General features: G+C 34.9%; 1 long non-coding RNA gene across 3 annotated transcripts in view; it reads right to left on the reverse strand.

Annotated features, from left to right (window-relative positions):
• LOC144380151 (uncharacterized) overlaps nt 1-16,533 on the reverse strand; it is a 691,469-nt gene that overhangs the window by 68,842 nt on the left and 606,094 nt on the right. For all 3 annotated transcript variants that reach the window (XR_013443970.1, XR_013443972.1, XR_013443971.1), the window contains exon 4: nt 3,755-3,850. This is a non-coding gene — a long non-coding RNA (uncharacterized LOC144380151). The remainder of the gene's footprint in view (nt 1-3,754; nt 3,851-16,533) is intronic.

A 16,533-nucleotide genomic window follows, 5' to 3' on the forward strand; every position in this document is an offset into this window, starting at 1 on the left:
CAATGAGGAAAAACTGAGAGCTTTCCCCCTAAGGTCAGGAACACAACAGGGATGTCCATTATCACCACTGCTATTCAACATAGTATTAGAAGTCCTAGCCACAGCAATCAGACAACAAAAAGAAATCAAAGGCATCCGAATTGGAGAAGAAGAAGTCAAACTCTCACTCTTTGCAGATGATATGATACTTTATGTGGAAAACCCAAAAGACTCCACCCCAAAACTGCTAGAACTCATACAGGAATTCAGTAAAGTGGCAGGATATAAAATCAATGCACAGAAATCAGTGGCATTCCTATACATCAACAACAAGACAGAAGAAAGAGAAATTAAGGAGTCAATCCCATTTACAGTTGCACCCAAAACCATAAGATACCTAGGAATCAATCTAACCGAAGAGGCAAAGAATCTGTACTCAGAAAACTATAAAATACTCATGAAAGAAGTTGAGGAAGACACAAAGAAATGGAAAAACGTTCCATGCTCATGGATTGGAAGAACAAATATTGTGAAGATGTCAATGCTACCTAGAGCAATCTACACATTCAATGCAATCCCCATAAAAATAACATCCACATTTTTCAAAGAAATGGAACAAATAATCCTAAAATTTGTATGGAACCAGAAAAGACCCCGCATAGCCAGAGGAATGTTAAAAAGAAAAGCAAAGCTGGCGGCAGCACAATTCCGGACTTCCAGCTCTGTTACAAAGCTGTCATCATCAAGACACTATGGTACTTGCACAAAAACAGACACATAGATCACTGGAACAGAATAGAGAGCCCAGAAATGGACCCTCAACTCTACGGTCAACTAATCTTCGACAAAGCAGGAAAGAACATCCAATGGAAAAGACAGTCTCTTCAACAAATGGTGTTGGGAAAATTGGACAGCCACATGCAGAAGAATGAAACTGTACCATTTCCTTACACCACACACAAAAATAGACTCAAAGTGCATGAAAGACCTAAATGTGAGACAGGAGTTCTTCAAAATCCTAGAGGAGAACACAGGCAGCAACCTCTTTGACCTCAGCCGCAGCAACTTCTTCCTAGAAATATCGCCAAAGGCAAGGGAAGCAAGGGCAAAAATGAACTCTTGGGACCTCATCAAGATAAAAAGCTTTTGCACACCAAAAGAAACAGTCAACAAAACCAAAAGACAACCAACAGAATGGGAGAAGATATTTACAAATGACATATCAGATAAAGCGCTAGTATCCAAAATCTACAAAGAACTTATCAAACTCAACACCCAAAGAACAAATGATCCAATCAAGAAAGGGGCAGAAGACATGAACAGACATTTCTCCAAAGAAAACATCCAAATGGCCAACAGACACATGAAAAAGTGTTCAACATCGCTTGGCATCAGGGAATTCCAAATCAAAACCCCAATGGGATATCACCTCACACCAGTCAGAATGGCTAAAATTAACAAGTCAGGAAATGACAGATGTTGGCGGGGATGAGGAAAGGGGAACCCTCCTACACTGTTGGTGGGAATGCACGCTGGTGCAGCCGCTCTGGAAAACAGTATGGAGGTTCCTCAAAAAGTTGAAAATAGAGCTACCATATGATCCAGCAATTGCACTACTGGGTATTTACCCCAAGGATACAAATGTAGTAATCCGAAGGGGTACGTGCACCCCGATATTTATAGCAGCAATGTCCACAATAGCCAAACTGTGGAAAGAGCCAAGATGTCCATCGACAGATGAATGGATAAAGAAGAAGTGGTATATATATACAATGGAATATTATGCAGCCATCAAAAGGAATGAAATCTTACCATTTGCAACGACATCATGGAACTGGAGAGTGTTATGCTGAGCAAAATAAGTCAATCAGAGAAAGACATGTATCATATGACCTCACTGATATGAGGAATTCCTAATCTCAGGAAACAAACTGAGTGTTGCTGGAGTGGTCAGTGTTGGGAGGGATGGGGCGGCTGGCTGATAAACACTGGGGAGGGTATGTGCTATGGTGAGCGCTGTGAATTGTGCAAGAGTACTGAATCACAGGTCTGTACCTCTGAAACAAATAGTACATTATATGTTAAAAAAAAAAAAAAAAAAAGATAGTAGAAGGGGAAGAATGAAGGAGGGGAAATTGGAGGCGGAGACAAACCATGAGATCGATGGACTCTGAAAAACAAACTGAGGGTCTTGAGGGGATGGGGGTAGGAGGATGGGTTAGCCTGGTGATGGGTATTAAAGAGGGCACGTACTGCATGGAGCACTGGGTGTTATACGCAAACAATGAATCAGGGAACACTACTTCAAAAACTAATGATGTAATATATGGTGATTAGCATAAAATAATAATAAAAAATAAATAAATAAAAATATCAATTAAAATGCCTTAAGGAATGCTGGCAGGAATGGTGGAAGCCTGATTTTACATAAAAGCTCCAAATATCAACAATATGACCCAACCTTAAATTTAGAAAAAAAAAGAAAAAAGATTAAGAAAGACAGTCACTTCCTTCAATAGCAAACAGAGTTGGTACCATTCCATGTATGTATTCACCTCCTCTGTGTTTCTCCATAAAAAGACTGTAACTGACCTGAGGATAGTCCTATTTATTTTAAGGGTGAAGACAGAACATTTACTAATACAGTAGATGGGACCTTCTGACTTAGGGCTTTTCAGTCAGAGATTTTTGATATTCATTTAAAATATTCTCCTAGTACCCTCAGCTTTAAGTTATTAACAAGTAGGAAAATACCCTAATCTGAGAAAAAGAAAGGCAGAAAGGGAAACAGAAGTCTTGAAAGTTATCACAGACCAAATGTAAAAACAGAAGCCAAAAATGATAGTCACTTTCTACTATGTGAATAGTATCTTTAATTATTTCTTTTGAAAATATTAAATTGATCAAACCAGATGTGTATCTACCTATAACATTTTCGGCTAAGGTAATCAAACAGTTACACTATTAGTGACAAATATATCTCACAACCAATACGGAGCCCAAATTCCAAAATAACAGTTACAGACAGACTGCTGTGTACTAGAATATTGAGAAATTAATGATGGTGCTGATGATAACAATGATGAAGAACAGGATATTTAAATCTCTTCCTCTTAGTGACCACTTACTATGTGCCAAGCATTCTCCAAACACTTCTTCTAATTCTTCTTCATTATGTGATTCAACTGTTAGCATAATCTTTCAGTGAAAGTATTATCTTCTTTTAAAATAGAGAAAATTGATGCTCTAAAATATAAATGCTTAAAGTACCACAGGTAATAAGTTAATAAATTTGAGATCAAACTTAGATTCAAACTTGGTTCTGTCTTATAACGTGACTATGTATTTAACCACGACTACATATAACCTCTCAAACAGTAATCACCATATCCTTGAAAAATAAAATTAATAATCATGCTTTATGCACTTTTGTATCCCTAGCATAAAGCATGACCATGGCAAAGAGGAGGTCACGTATATAAATAGTTCCTAAATTGATCTGTACAAAATTAAAAAAAATTAAAGAAAAGAAAGACAGAGGAAAAAAGAAGACACATTTTGGCCTCAAACAAGCAATATCATTTCCACAGAATATGAAGAGGAAAAAAAGGGAGCTTCTTTGCTTTTATTTTTTTTCCTTTAATCTTTTGATCTGAAGGTCAGGTACTTATAAGGGTGCTTGCAAAGACTTCAAAGGACTGTACTTGAAGTAGACTTTGGAAACAGCATCTATTTCTTCTCTGAGATTAGAATGAAAGGTTGCTCATTGTCTTACCTGTTCATGAGACTCAGAGAGAAGAGCAAATCTAAAAGTTTTGAAGATGAAATACAGTGGTAGCCTGTCTTCATTAACTTCCTTTAGCCCACAGACCTACCAAAGGAACAGAACAAAAATATACTTTAATGAAAGCTTGGAGTATCCTCATCCTGTGTTAAGAATACGTAAAGTATTTTCAACTTGTACAATTCTTCAGCATCCTAATTAAGTCATACTTATTTTACTATTAACACAATAGATTTCTGGGGTAAAAACAAAATAAAACAAAATAATCCAGATTTGGAATTGGCATATTTTACAAACAGAAGATTGGTTTATAATAACATTTAAAAATAATTTTTAAATTCATTTATAGTAATTTTTACTCTTGAAAAATGTTTAGGATCAAATGTGAGCATATTTAAATCCTGCAAAATTTTTTAAGATAAGAAACCTACAGGAAAATACACATTTCCAGATATTGCTAGGAGGTCAAACCCAGATTTTTTTTTTCCAAAAAAGAAAATGTATGCAAGATATTATAAAAATCATTTTTCATTTAAATGAAAAGAATCACAATGAAGAAAGTGGAAATTACAAGAGAGAACATCTATATTTCTAGTGATCATGTCAGATAGAGCAATAGTCAGAGAAACATGTACTCTTAAATTATTATTCATATATGAGGCATTTCATCTCATGTTTAAACTGTCTTAATTTGTGGATGAATACCCGTTTTGGAAGAGCTTAACACACACTTTTCCAGCAGGGTCTTTCTATGCCTCTCTGGTTATACAGTCAAGCCAAACTGAAAAAACAGACCAGGTGAAAGTCATCATCAAACAAACTGACCCAGAAAAGTTTTAGACTTTCAACAGGAAAGCTTTAGACTTTACCAGAATATTCAAGCTTATTTGTTAGATGGTTAGTTAATCCTTATCCTGACCAAATCAAAGCGAGATATCCAGGTGTGCTTAGAAGTAGCATAAATCTCTTCCAAACTAAATGTAATTCTAACCTTTCAACCTTTGACCGTAAGATACTAAAAAAGGAACAGGAAATTAAACCCAAAATAAGTAGGAGAAGTGACATATTAAATAGAAGAGAAATCAATGGCAAAGAAGGCAAATAATGAAAATTAACAAATTCAAAGTTAATTGTTAAAGATTCATAAAATTAATCCCCAGCAAGAATGAAGAGATACATAAAAAAAGAGAACAGAAAAAAGATGGAAGATGCCCATTGTCTGATTTCAAGGCTTACAAAGAGGTACAGAGGTCAATAAAGTGTGGTATTCATGTTAGGGTAGGGAAACATAGCAATAGGACATTATGAATTCTAGAACTAGACCTGCATATACATGATCAGTTAATTTTTGTGAACAAGACAATTTATTGAGGATAAGGCAGTATTCAAGAAATGGTTCTTGTACCTCACAAGGGTTTCCAATTCAGAACTGGTCTAATCCAGAAAGATGCTGATTTCATTATCTAATTTCATTCATTTCTGCCATTACACTTTTGGAGTCCAAAGTTGTGTTTGCGCACACACACACACACACATGCGGGCATACACATAATATATATAAATATATACTACATATACAGTTTTCATTTTTCTCACAACTCATTTTTTCATATGCCTCACATTTCATATGTATGTATATATGCATGTCTCATCAAGGAATGTGAGGTTTTTATCCTCTCTAAAAGTTTTTATTTTCCATTAAAGAGGAATCTGAGAGGATGGTCAATGCATCTTGAGAGTGAAATACGTTTCAGATCTTTTAACATCAGTCAAATCAGGAATTATTCTCTCCGTATATTCCATTTTAAATTGTTTCTACCACAGGCAGGATTTATAGATGAAATATATTTTCATTTCCCCTGGTATGGCAGATTAAGTGAGGTATGTAGTTAAGTTATTGGAAGTTCACAAATGAGTTTTGGATAGAAATCTATGTGGATTTTATCTCTAAATTTTTATAACACATATACCGTTAGTAGTGTCCCATTGTGTTCTATAATTGGTCACTGTTTTTATGCAACAAATACTTATTAATAGCTGTTCTATTCAAAACACCATTTCACGGATCACCAGTGGTAAACGTGTTCCAAAAAAGTTGAAACTGTTTTAGGACATCCGTTTTTCCCCCCTATCTATTTAAAGTTACAACAGAAGATTTTAAAGGCAAATACAGAAGATAACATAGTTGTGGACATAGCTCTTTTAATATTGAGAAGACTGGGTTTTCTTAAGCAATCAAAAACCTGACAAAAACAACATGAAGAACAGTCGATTGTTAAGTCCCCGAATTTTTGTTTTCCAGGTAGATTGCCCAAAAAGTTAAAAAAAAACTTTCATAATCTCTCATTAAGAGCAGAGTAGTAATTCAAGAAGACTATCCTTTTAACAGAGAAAAAAACCTAACCGTGTACCACTCTACTTTTGATATTAAAACTCATTAAAAAATCAAATAAATCCATTCCAATCTTAGCCAGTTTAACTACACATAAAATTACTTTCTCAAGATTCTTTTTCCACAATCCTTCCACAAGTTTTTTGTATTCATTCAGATTTTTATGTTTTTTCTCTTTCTCATTCTGGAACAAATGGTGATTCGGCTTCCCTTTACTTTTCTTTACACAATTGTTTCTTTACAGTCCTATTATTTCTAAATAGTTTTGATTTAATTATTTATTGATTAAAATTCTTAACCCTTAGAATCCTTAATTCCTAGTAAAAACTACAAAGTAAATTGAGAAATTTTATACCAGCATTCTGTGAATTGGCAAATTTATAAATACTTTCCTAATTCCCAGAAGTATTTTCTTCCTCATAGTAAATTTTTCAGTGTGGCACAAAGTATGTTTACTAATAGGCCCAATTAGCTTTAGTTCCTCTGTAAAAGTAAGCCAAAAGCAGATAAACCTATGTTCAGTAATTGATGTTTCAGTATTTTATCTTAGTTAGAAATGATCTACATAGTCAATAGATACCCATCATTCAACTATCTCATTATAGCTTTAGCTTTCAAGTTACCAAAAGGATTTTGGAAACTCTTTTTAAGTAGATATATCATAAAATATAATTATTGTTGAAAAAGTTCATATATAAACTTTAAATCTGTTTAATTTACTTGTTCTTAACAATTATGTTTAAATTACTCATGAAAATTGCATGAGACATTAAACAGCTTAATCACCGTAAGTTATCTCTCCTGCTGACAAATTCTATAACCTGCGTTTATCTGACTTTCAGTAAATCTAGGTAGAGTACTAGTTGTATCTGCATTACATTTAATATTGATAACTCTAAAAACATGCCTTAATGTCTTCGTAAGATTTTGCCATTTTTGTACGTATCTACAGCTTCTAGGACCTCAGTTCTTAACGTAAAATAAGTAAGTGTACTGAAAGGTGGCAGAAGTAACTCTTTGAAACTTGAGTATCTCCTATCTTCGGCTAAGCCTCGGGTATCTCAGAGACAGATTAATACCCAGGAAGTATGTGCTGCTGGATTGGGGATTTGACAATGTACCTCATTGCATAGACATTTTCTTGAGGTTGACTGGTGACCTAGTATCAATCTAACCTATTCCTTGGCCAACTTACCCTAGCACAGGAATTTTAAGGTAGATGGCAAGTACTCTAACAGCTTTTAAGTGCTAGACACATGCCCACCAATTTCACGGCTTTGGCTTTTAAGATTCCCATTAGCAATAGATCTATTATTCCTTTCATGAAGTTTATTTATACTGGCAGATGCCCTAATGGCTTTTAATAGTCTGACTTGTGCCTAGTTAGATTTTGATATGTCATTCGTCAAAAAAGTCTGAATTTCTTATCTTAATTGATTTCCCCAAGTACCCCAGTGGTTTATGCTGTGGACTTACTTGGAGGCTTTGTGAATCCCATAATGACTATCATGTTGCTTTCTTTAGATTGAGAGGCACCTTTTTTTTTTCCCCCCTTGTTAAAATAATCCTTCCTAATTCAACCAGACTTACTGTTTCTGGCTACCTGTGCAGTTTCTGAGACCTGTCAGAACTTCCCAAAGGTGCTTACCTCATAGATGAGTCAGCCACAAACCCAAATGTTTTGGCCCCCTAAGTCTCATTGTGAGAAATCTGGAGTCTCTCACACCCCAATTTTCCATCCTGAAAGATTGGGACAAACAAACTCAAAGAGCTCAGAAGGCAAAATAAGCAGAGCTCAGTCTGAAGGAAGCTTAGCAGAGATCCTGGAGAGCAGCCCGAGAGGCAGAGAACCAAAGGCCTCAGTGGGTATTTTCACCTGCATCTGGGAGCCATCCCCAGAATCTTCAGCAGCTGTCTTCCCATCTCATCGCCAAAACTGTCAAATGGCAAAACTAAAACAATTTTAAGAAAAAATAGTCCATGGATTAGGGGAGTACAGTGCCTCACAAGCTGCGGAGCACTCTTCCTAGGTGACGTGGGGCAAGAGCAAGTTTTAAAGAGCATTAGCAGAGGCAACACAGAAATGGAATGATTGGCTAAGAGGCTGGAGGTCTCCTTTTAAGGGGAGCAGGTCCTATTTTCTAGAGTAAGGCAAACTAGCTAGAGCTGAGTTGGAGGACTGTGATTGGTGGATGTTAGGTTTCCCTGTGTGCCAGGTGTTTCCTGTAAGTGTAGGCTGACAGGTTTAGATTTGTGATGTGGGCTGGGCCACTAGGGTGGCCTCCATTTGTGGGTCCCAACATACAAATTAACTTTATTACTGAGCAGTTCCACTCCTAGGTATATATTCAATAGAAACGCATTCATAGGTGTACGAAACTTCATGGTTAAAATATTCGTAGCAGCTTAATTTGACTAAAACTAGAAACAATCCCCTTGTCCATGAATAGTAAAATCAGTTAATTGTGGTATAATCTATACATTTGATTACTCTAGAGCAATAAAGAGAAAGAGACTCTGGCCCACCACAACAACATATGAATCTCACAAATGTTATGTTGAAGAACAGAAGTGAGACTTAAATGAATATGTAATTTATATTCCAATTTTATAAATTTTGTAAACAGATGCAATTAATCTATTGTGCAGACTGTTAATTCTGGGTGGTTAGTGACTGGGTGGGGGTAGTGAAATATATGTGATCTGGTTAGTTGTTTTTGGTAAAAATGTATGGATTCAAGTTTATGTAGATTTTTTATAGGCATAGATTTCAATGAAAGATGTGCTTAATAAATAAGTAAAAATATAATTCAGAGGAGAATGGTAGTTTGAAGCAGGGCAGTAATATGAGAAGTAGTTGAATCTATTTTGAAGGTAGAGGCAAATTATATTGTGAAAATTGAATGTGTACTATGAGATAAATTACAGTTGTCTTCTGAGAAGAAAGTTAAACGTGTCATTCAAAAGAAGAAGAAGCAGAGTTTTAGAAGATCATATACTTGGTTTGTAACATGCTAAATTACATTTGCTTTTAATAATCACTATAGATCAAGTTGGAAACTTTTATATACCCAGCCACAGTTCAGAAGGGAAATTTTGGAAAAAAATAAATAAACAGCAAAGATGAAAGAAAAAAAATAATCAAAAAGGATATACATAGCAAATATGAAACCAAAAGAAATTTGGCCTATCCATAGTAGTATTATGTAACTACTCTCCATTGTTTTGTGTGTGTGTTTTAAGAGAGAGAGAGAGGTGGGGAAGATAAAGAGGGAGATGGAGAGAGAGAGAATCTGAAGCAGGGGTCAACCTGGGGCTCAATCTCAAAACCCTGAGATCATGACCTGAGCCAAAATCGAGCCAGATGCTTAAACAACTGAGCCACCCAGCTACCCTCTCCATTGTTAAGAGAATTTTTACAGATCGAGAGGGCAAATACATACTTATAAAATATAAAGTTAAAATTCACAGAATTATTTACATACCTCTCTCAGAAAATAGCAATTAAGCAGACAAAAAGCCAAACAAATAATAGTTTGGATGTACTATACTTGAAAAGCACAAATAACACATTTGGTCTGACTGTATAGAATACTAACTATAACACAGACTATGTATGTTCTTTTCAAGCATGTTTGAAACATTTTTTCCAATGGAATACATAAGCCATAAAGCAAATATCAAAAATATGAAAGGCTCATACTCATCAGATCTCTAAAGACAATGCATCTTTGTTAAACGTTGGTAAGCTTAGACACTGGTGTAAAATGAGACAGTCTATTTTTTATTTCCAATATCCCATATCCATGGGGAGACATATAATAGGATACAATCAGGAGTGTTTCTGTATGGATGATGAATTATATATAACCATAGTTGTAAATGAATAATAAAATATGTACTTAAATATATTTGGGAAAAAAAACTAAATAAACCATGGATCAAAAATACCATAAAAATTGGGGCGCCTGGGTGGCTCAGTCGTTGAGCGTCTGCCTTCGGCTCAGGTCATGATCCCAGGGTCCTGGGATCGAGCCCCGCATCGTGCTCCCTGCTCAGCGGGAAGCCTGCTTCTCCCTCTCCCACTCCCCCTGCTTGTGTTCCCTCTCTTGCTGTCTCTCTCTCTCTGTTGAAAAATAAATAAAATTTTTAAAAAAAAAATAAAAAAATAAAAAAATAAAATAAAAAATAAAAATAAAAAAAATACCATAAAAATTATAAAATACTTAGAACTGAACAATAATAAATTTCTATAAATCATCTAAACTGGTTTTTTAAGGCAACAGTTTTTTGTTCTCAGAGCTCCTTTACAATCTTAGACATTACTGAAAAAACTAAGAGCTTTTGTACATATAGGTATTAACTTTCAATATTTTCAGTATTCAGAATTAAAGCTGAGAAATTTTTAAAACACAGTATTACAGAAGCACAATATATGAACATACTAAATAGCAACATGAATGAATCAATTTCTTTTTTTTTTAAGATTTTATTTATTTACTTGACAGAGACACAGTGAGAGAGGGAACACAAGCAGGGGGAGTGGGAGAGGGAGAAGCAGGCTCCCCGCTGAGCAGGGAGCCCAATGTGGGGCTCGATCCCAGGACCCCGGGATCATGATCTGAGCCAAAGGCAGACGCTTAACGATTGAGCCACCCAGGTGCCCCGAATGAATCAATTTTTAATTTACCAAAGCCTCATCTTGAGAGAACTCATGATCTCCATTTTTCTCCCAAACTGGTTACATCTATTTATCGTGCTTATTTAATATCTTCCTCCTTCTCATGTCATATTGCTAAGATTACAGTTTTAGAGCTGTGAGATATTGCTGATCCTAGCTACTTCAATGTTAAAATGTGGCTTGGCCATGAGCCACAGCTTGATTTGCCTTAGACAAGCCTGCCTACCAGCCCAGGGAAAGATTAATTGCTTCCATGGTTTTTCTTTTACAGTTCCTTACATGAGGCTTCACATTCTGGACCCCAGGGCCCTTGTAAAATAGCCAAATCAAAAATAGAAGATATTTTATTCTATCCTTCATCCACTTGGTTCCCATAGGCAGTGAACTGAAATTTTTAAAAATGTAGGAAATTAGGGAAGAGAAAATATCTTTAATAAAACCATGGCTCTCTTCCTATTTCAAGTGTTTTTGCATTCTGGCTACATATTATATTTGGCACAGGGGCCAATTCTTTAGAAGAGATATTCTCAAGGTAAACAAATGAGAAGTCATCAGCTTTGACACCACTTCAATATTTATAGATTTCAAGCAGGTATATAACTGCAATATCCCCTCCAGTGCCTACTTCCTTTTTTGGAAAAACTGAAACAAAACTGCTTCACTTGCTGCCATAGAGATGCTCAACAGTGGCTGTCTTTCATCTCGACAGATTATCTCTCCCTTAACTCTCCTTGCAGGTATTTTTGTTGTTTTTGACTTATTAGCCCTAGTAATTTCCAAAAGGTTCACTTAAGAATGGATCTTTTGGCCCTTGTTTCAGGTTTGCTTTCTCATTTAGGAGAGGACCTACTCAAAGTTCCTCAAGTATATTAAACAAATTAATGGAGAAATCTCATTAGCAGTGAACGAGGCTTTTTCAAGGCTCAAAAATCATTAAGTTTTAAATGATGGTCAAGACTCTCACAATATTCCCTGATAACTGGGGACCTCATTGATGACATTACTTTCTCCTGCTCGTTTAAACACAAATACAGTAATCACAGTGATGCAGATAGATCTTAGGGTGGCCCCTATGCATCCATCTCCAGGTGTTCACATGTTTGTGCAATCCAATTCTCTTGAACGTAGATGAGAGTTGTGATTTGTTTCCAACCAATGGAATACAGCAAAGGTGATGAGATATACTTAATCATATGTGTGTGATTACACAACAGTGTAGCACCATCTTGCCTGAATCAATCTCTCTGTCTCTCTGTCTCCCTCTCTCCATTCTTAGCTTTGAAGAAGCAAGCTTTCATGAGTCCTACAACTGTAAAGAAATTAATTTTCTGATAACAACCTAAGAAAGTTTAGAAGCAGATCCTTCCCCAGTCAAGCCCTTGATGAGAATCCAGCCCTGGATGACACATTGCTTATAGCTTTATGAGAATCTAGGCAAAGGATCCAGCCAAGTCATGCCCAGATCCCTGACCCACCATGACTGAGAGGAAATATATGTATATTGTCTTAAGCCACTGAATTTGTTGTAACTCGTTTTGAAGCAAAGAAAACTAACATACACAGCATCTTCACTTTCAGTCAAAAAAGTGATATTTTTCTGTTTTATTTTCCCCAAACTTTTTTTTTATTTAAAGATTTTATTTATTTCTTTGACAGAGAGAGACACAGAGAGAGAGGGAACACAAGCAGGGGGAGTGGGAGAGGGAGAAGCAGGCTTCCCGCTGAGCCGAGAGCCTGATGTGGGGCTCAATCCCAGGACCCTGGGATCATGACCTGAGCCAAAGGCAGACGCTTAGCGACTGAGCCACCAAGGCGCCCCCAAAGTAAACTTTTCACTGACCCAGTTCTAATAGTGTCTGTGCTATTTTAGTGCTGGAGACCATATGAATTTTTGGTTACAGTGATAGAGCCATTCCTTTTATTTATGCAAGAGTGCAGGAATGTAGAATTACTGAAAAGTAGATATCACACTAAAATCATTATTTAATTTAATCTTAAGAGGCTGTTGGAAGAATCATCAAAATTCCCTACCATTTCCCTGTACTAAATTATAACCTATACCATTTTAAATGTATTTATTCTATTTTTATTAAAATTAAACATATATTATGCATAGCTACATTCTAAATAAAAGTATTCTAATAGTTGGGGACCTCATGCAGAATATTTACAAATATTACTGACTTAACAATATTAAATTACATAAACAAGTAATATTGATAACTCAGTATTGTCTCTAAAATAGGGAAATTAATGGAACAGGCTTTTCATATAATTGCATAAGGAAAATCCCCCAAAAAGTCAATCCTAATTAGGAATTTGGTGCTCTTTGCAATAGATAAAATAATATTTGATGAAACATTATTTTATATGGAATTAAAAACATATATTTCATATAAAGACAGCTATCAGATTATCTATTTTAAGCATGTATTTTTATAAAACCCATAAATAAATAGAAATAAAAAAGATCTAGCTGGTTACTGAAGGTAGTCAGAAAGCTGGCCAAACGTGGAAATAAAAAGATCTACATTTAAAGGTCAAGAAAGCAAAAATGCACAATTATTTTCCACACTTAAATTCCAAGAAACAATATGTTGGTAAGAATTTCAAGAATAGATACAGGAGTGAGAAGCTGAAACAGACAAAACTGACAGCATAAAGCACCCATCAAACAGAACTTAGTCAAATAATTTTCATTTATTCAATTGTAACACAGGGGTGCTCTGAGAGGGCAGGTAAGCAATGGTTTCTATCTAGAGATAAGAGTCAGAGAAAGTATCCTGAAAATAGTGAAGGGTGAAGAGTGAAATTTAATGATTCTCAGGGTAATTAAAGTACTAGGCTGTAAGACATGACTCACCTGTTTAATTATCCCAATTATTTCTAAAAAGAAAAGACCTGTGGTAACAATACTAACTAACAGAACAATGCTCAGATACCTGGTAGACTAAAATTTGATGCTTCATTCATAGCTGAGTCTGCAAGGGAGTGTAATTTTCTACTGATTTTGTGTTTGTTTGATTTTTCTCATTATATCCTGTTGAAAATTCAAGTCCAGCTAACTAATATAAATTCTTCCTGGGGCAGAATTTATGTTTATAAAAAAATAAATACCAGTACAGACATAAATAAGATGCATATGGGAAAATACTAGGTTTGAGGTTTCACATGATATACAGTATCATATAATACAAAACTACAATAACTGATAGAGCTTTGCTTCAACAGCTCAGATGAACTATGTAAGAAGAACATATTATCAAATTTGGAAAGATGTGTTTTAATAACATTGATGATAATCACCTTTATAATATGAACCGGTATTTTTCATTTATTTAAATTCAAGTTAGTTAATATATAGTATATTATTAGTTTCAGGGTAGAGTTTAGTGATTTACCAGTTGCATATAACACCCAGTGCTCATTACATCAAGTGCCCTCCTTAATGCCCTTCACCCAATTACCCCATCCCCCCACCCATGTCCCCTCCAGCAACCCTCAGTTTGTTCCCTATGGTTAAGAATCTCTTATGGTTTGCCTTTCTGGTATTTACTAAGGTACATGTTTTACTCATCCTTAACAAGACTTGCCACTTATTTTTATTTTTATTTTTATTTTTTTTATTTTCATGCTTTTTGTTTTATTTACTTTTTTTTTAATTTTTTATTGTTATGTTAATCCCCATACATTACATCATTAGTTTTAGATATAGTGCCATTTATTTTTAAACATTTTATTGTTTAAGTATGTTTTATATATAGTGAAATGCAGATATCTTAAATGTTCAGTTCAATATAATTTGAAAATTTCATACACTGTTGTAACCAACCCAAAACAAGTTATTGAGAAACATAATCACCACAAAGAGTCTATTTTTGACAGTTTCCAATCAATTCTATTCACCTACCCAAAGACCACCACCTCACCATAGGCTGGTTATTATAAATAACCAGTGGAATCATACAGTATCCACTATTTTTGTGTTCGAGTTCCTTTAATCTGCATATTGATTTTTAAATTAATTTGTCTTTGATTCAGTTGTTCTTTTTATTTCTTCATTGTATTTAAATGTAGAAATTTATCTATACTTGGTCATCTAAATTTAAGAACATTCTTGAATGAGTTTGTGTGTGTGTGTGTGCACATGGGTATATACACTCATGTGTATGTGTACATATATTTTCATTTATCTTGAATAAGTGGTAGGATATTGAATTACTGAACCATAAAACAGGTGTATATTTAACTTTCTAGGAAACTGTTAACTAATTCTCCAAGGTGATTGTACCATTTTTACTACCCACCATCAATGAATGAACATATCCTATGTTTCCCATACACAAAAACATTTGACATTATTAATCTTTTTCTATTTAAGCCCTCCCAATCTGTATATTAAAAGACTGTAATTTTTATTTACTTTTTTAAGTTTTTATTTAAATTCTAGTTAGTTAACGTATAATGTAATATTGGTTTCAGGAATAGAATTTAGTGATTCATCACTTAACATATAACACTCAGGGCTCATCACAAGTGCCCTCCTTAGCACTGATCACCCATTTAGCCCATCCCCCGTCCACCTCCCTCCATCAACCCTCAGCTTGTTCTCTATTGTTAAGAGTCTCTTATGGTTTGCCTCCCTCTTTTTTTTTCTTTCCTTTCCCTTATGTTCATCTGTTTTGTTTCTTAAATTCCACATATGAGTGAAATCATATGGTATTTGTCTTTCTCTGACAAATTTCATTTAGCATAATACACTCTAGCTCCATCCACATTATTGCAAATGGCAAGATTTCATTCTTTTCTGATGGCATATATCATTGTGTGTGTATATATATATATACTAATCTTCTTTATCCATTCATTAGTCAATGGACTTTTGGGCTCTTTCAAGAATTTGGCTATTATTGATAATGCTGCTATAAACATCAGGGTGCATGTGCCTCTTCAAATCAGTATTTTTGTATCCTTTGGGTAAATATCCAGTAGTGCAGTTGCTGGTGGGAATGCAAATTGGTCCAGCCACTCTGGAAAACAGGATAGAGGTTCCTCAGAAAGTTAAAAATACAACTACCTTACCACCCAGCAATTGTTATTTTGGTTTTTTTGGTTGTTTGTTTTAAAGATTTTGTTATTTATTTATGAAAGAAAGAGTGTGAATGTGGGGGGAGAAGCTGAGGGAGAGGGACAAGCAGACCCATGCTGAGTAGAGAGCCCAACTTGAGGCTTGATCTCAAGACTCTGAGATCATGACCTGAGCCAAAACCAAGAGTCATATGCAACCCACTGAGCCACCAAGGCACCCCAATTATTATTTTGTTTTTATTGCATTTACCTAATGATACATTTTATCAACTTTTTCATGTGCTTATTGACTATACACACATTTTAAACCTGCATTCTAGTCATTTTTCCTTTTATTCCTCTACTGAATTGACTTGTACTTTGTTCAAATAAATAACTACATACTTCAGTCCATCTGCAAACAATCTGTTTCTGATCCACTGATCTAGTTTTTAATGCTTAAACCTTATTATACTCTCTTAATGATTATAGCTTTTAATAAACCTTTAAATCATATAGAAGTGGGAAAATATTCCATGCTCATGGATTGGAAGAACAAATATTGTTAAAATGTCCATACTATCCAAAGTAATTTACACATTTAATGCAATCCTATGAAAATACCACCCA

This window comes from Halichoerus grypus, chromosome 14 (genome assembly GCF_964656455.1).
Source record: "Halichoerus grypus chromosome 14, mHalGry1.hap1.1, whole genome shotgun sequence".
Classification (NCBI taxonomy): Eukaryota; Metazoa; Chordata; class Mammalia; order Carnivora; family Phocidae; genus Halichoerus; species Halichoerus grypus.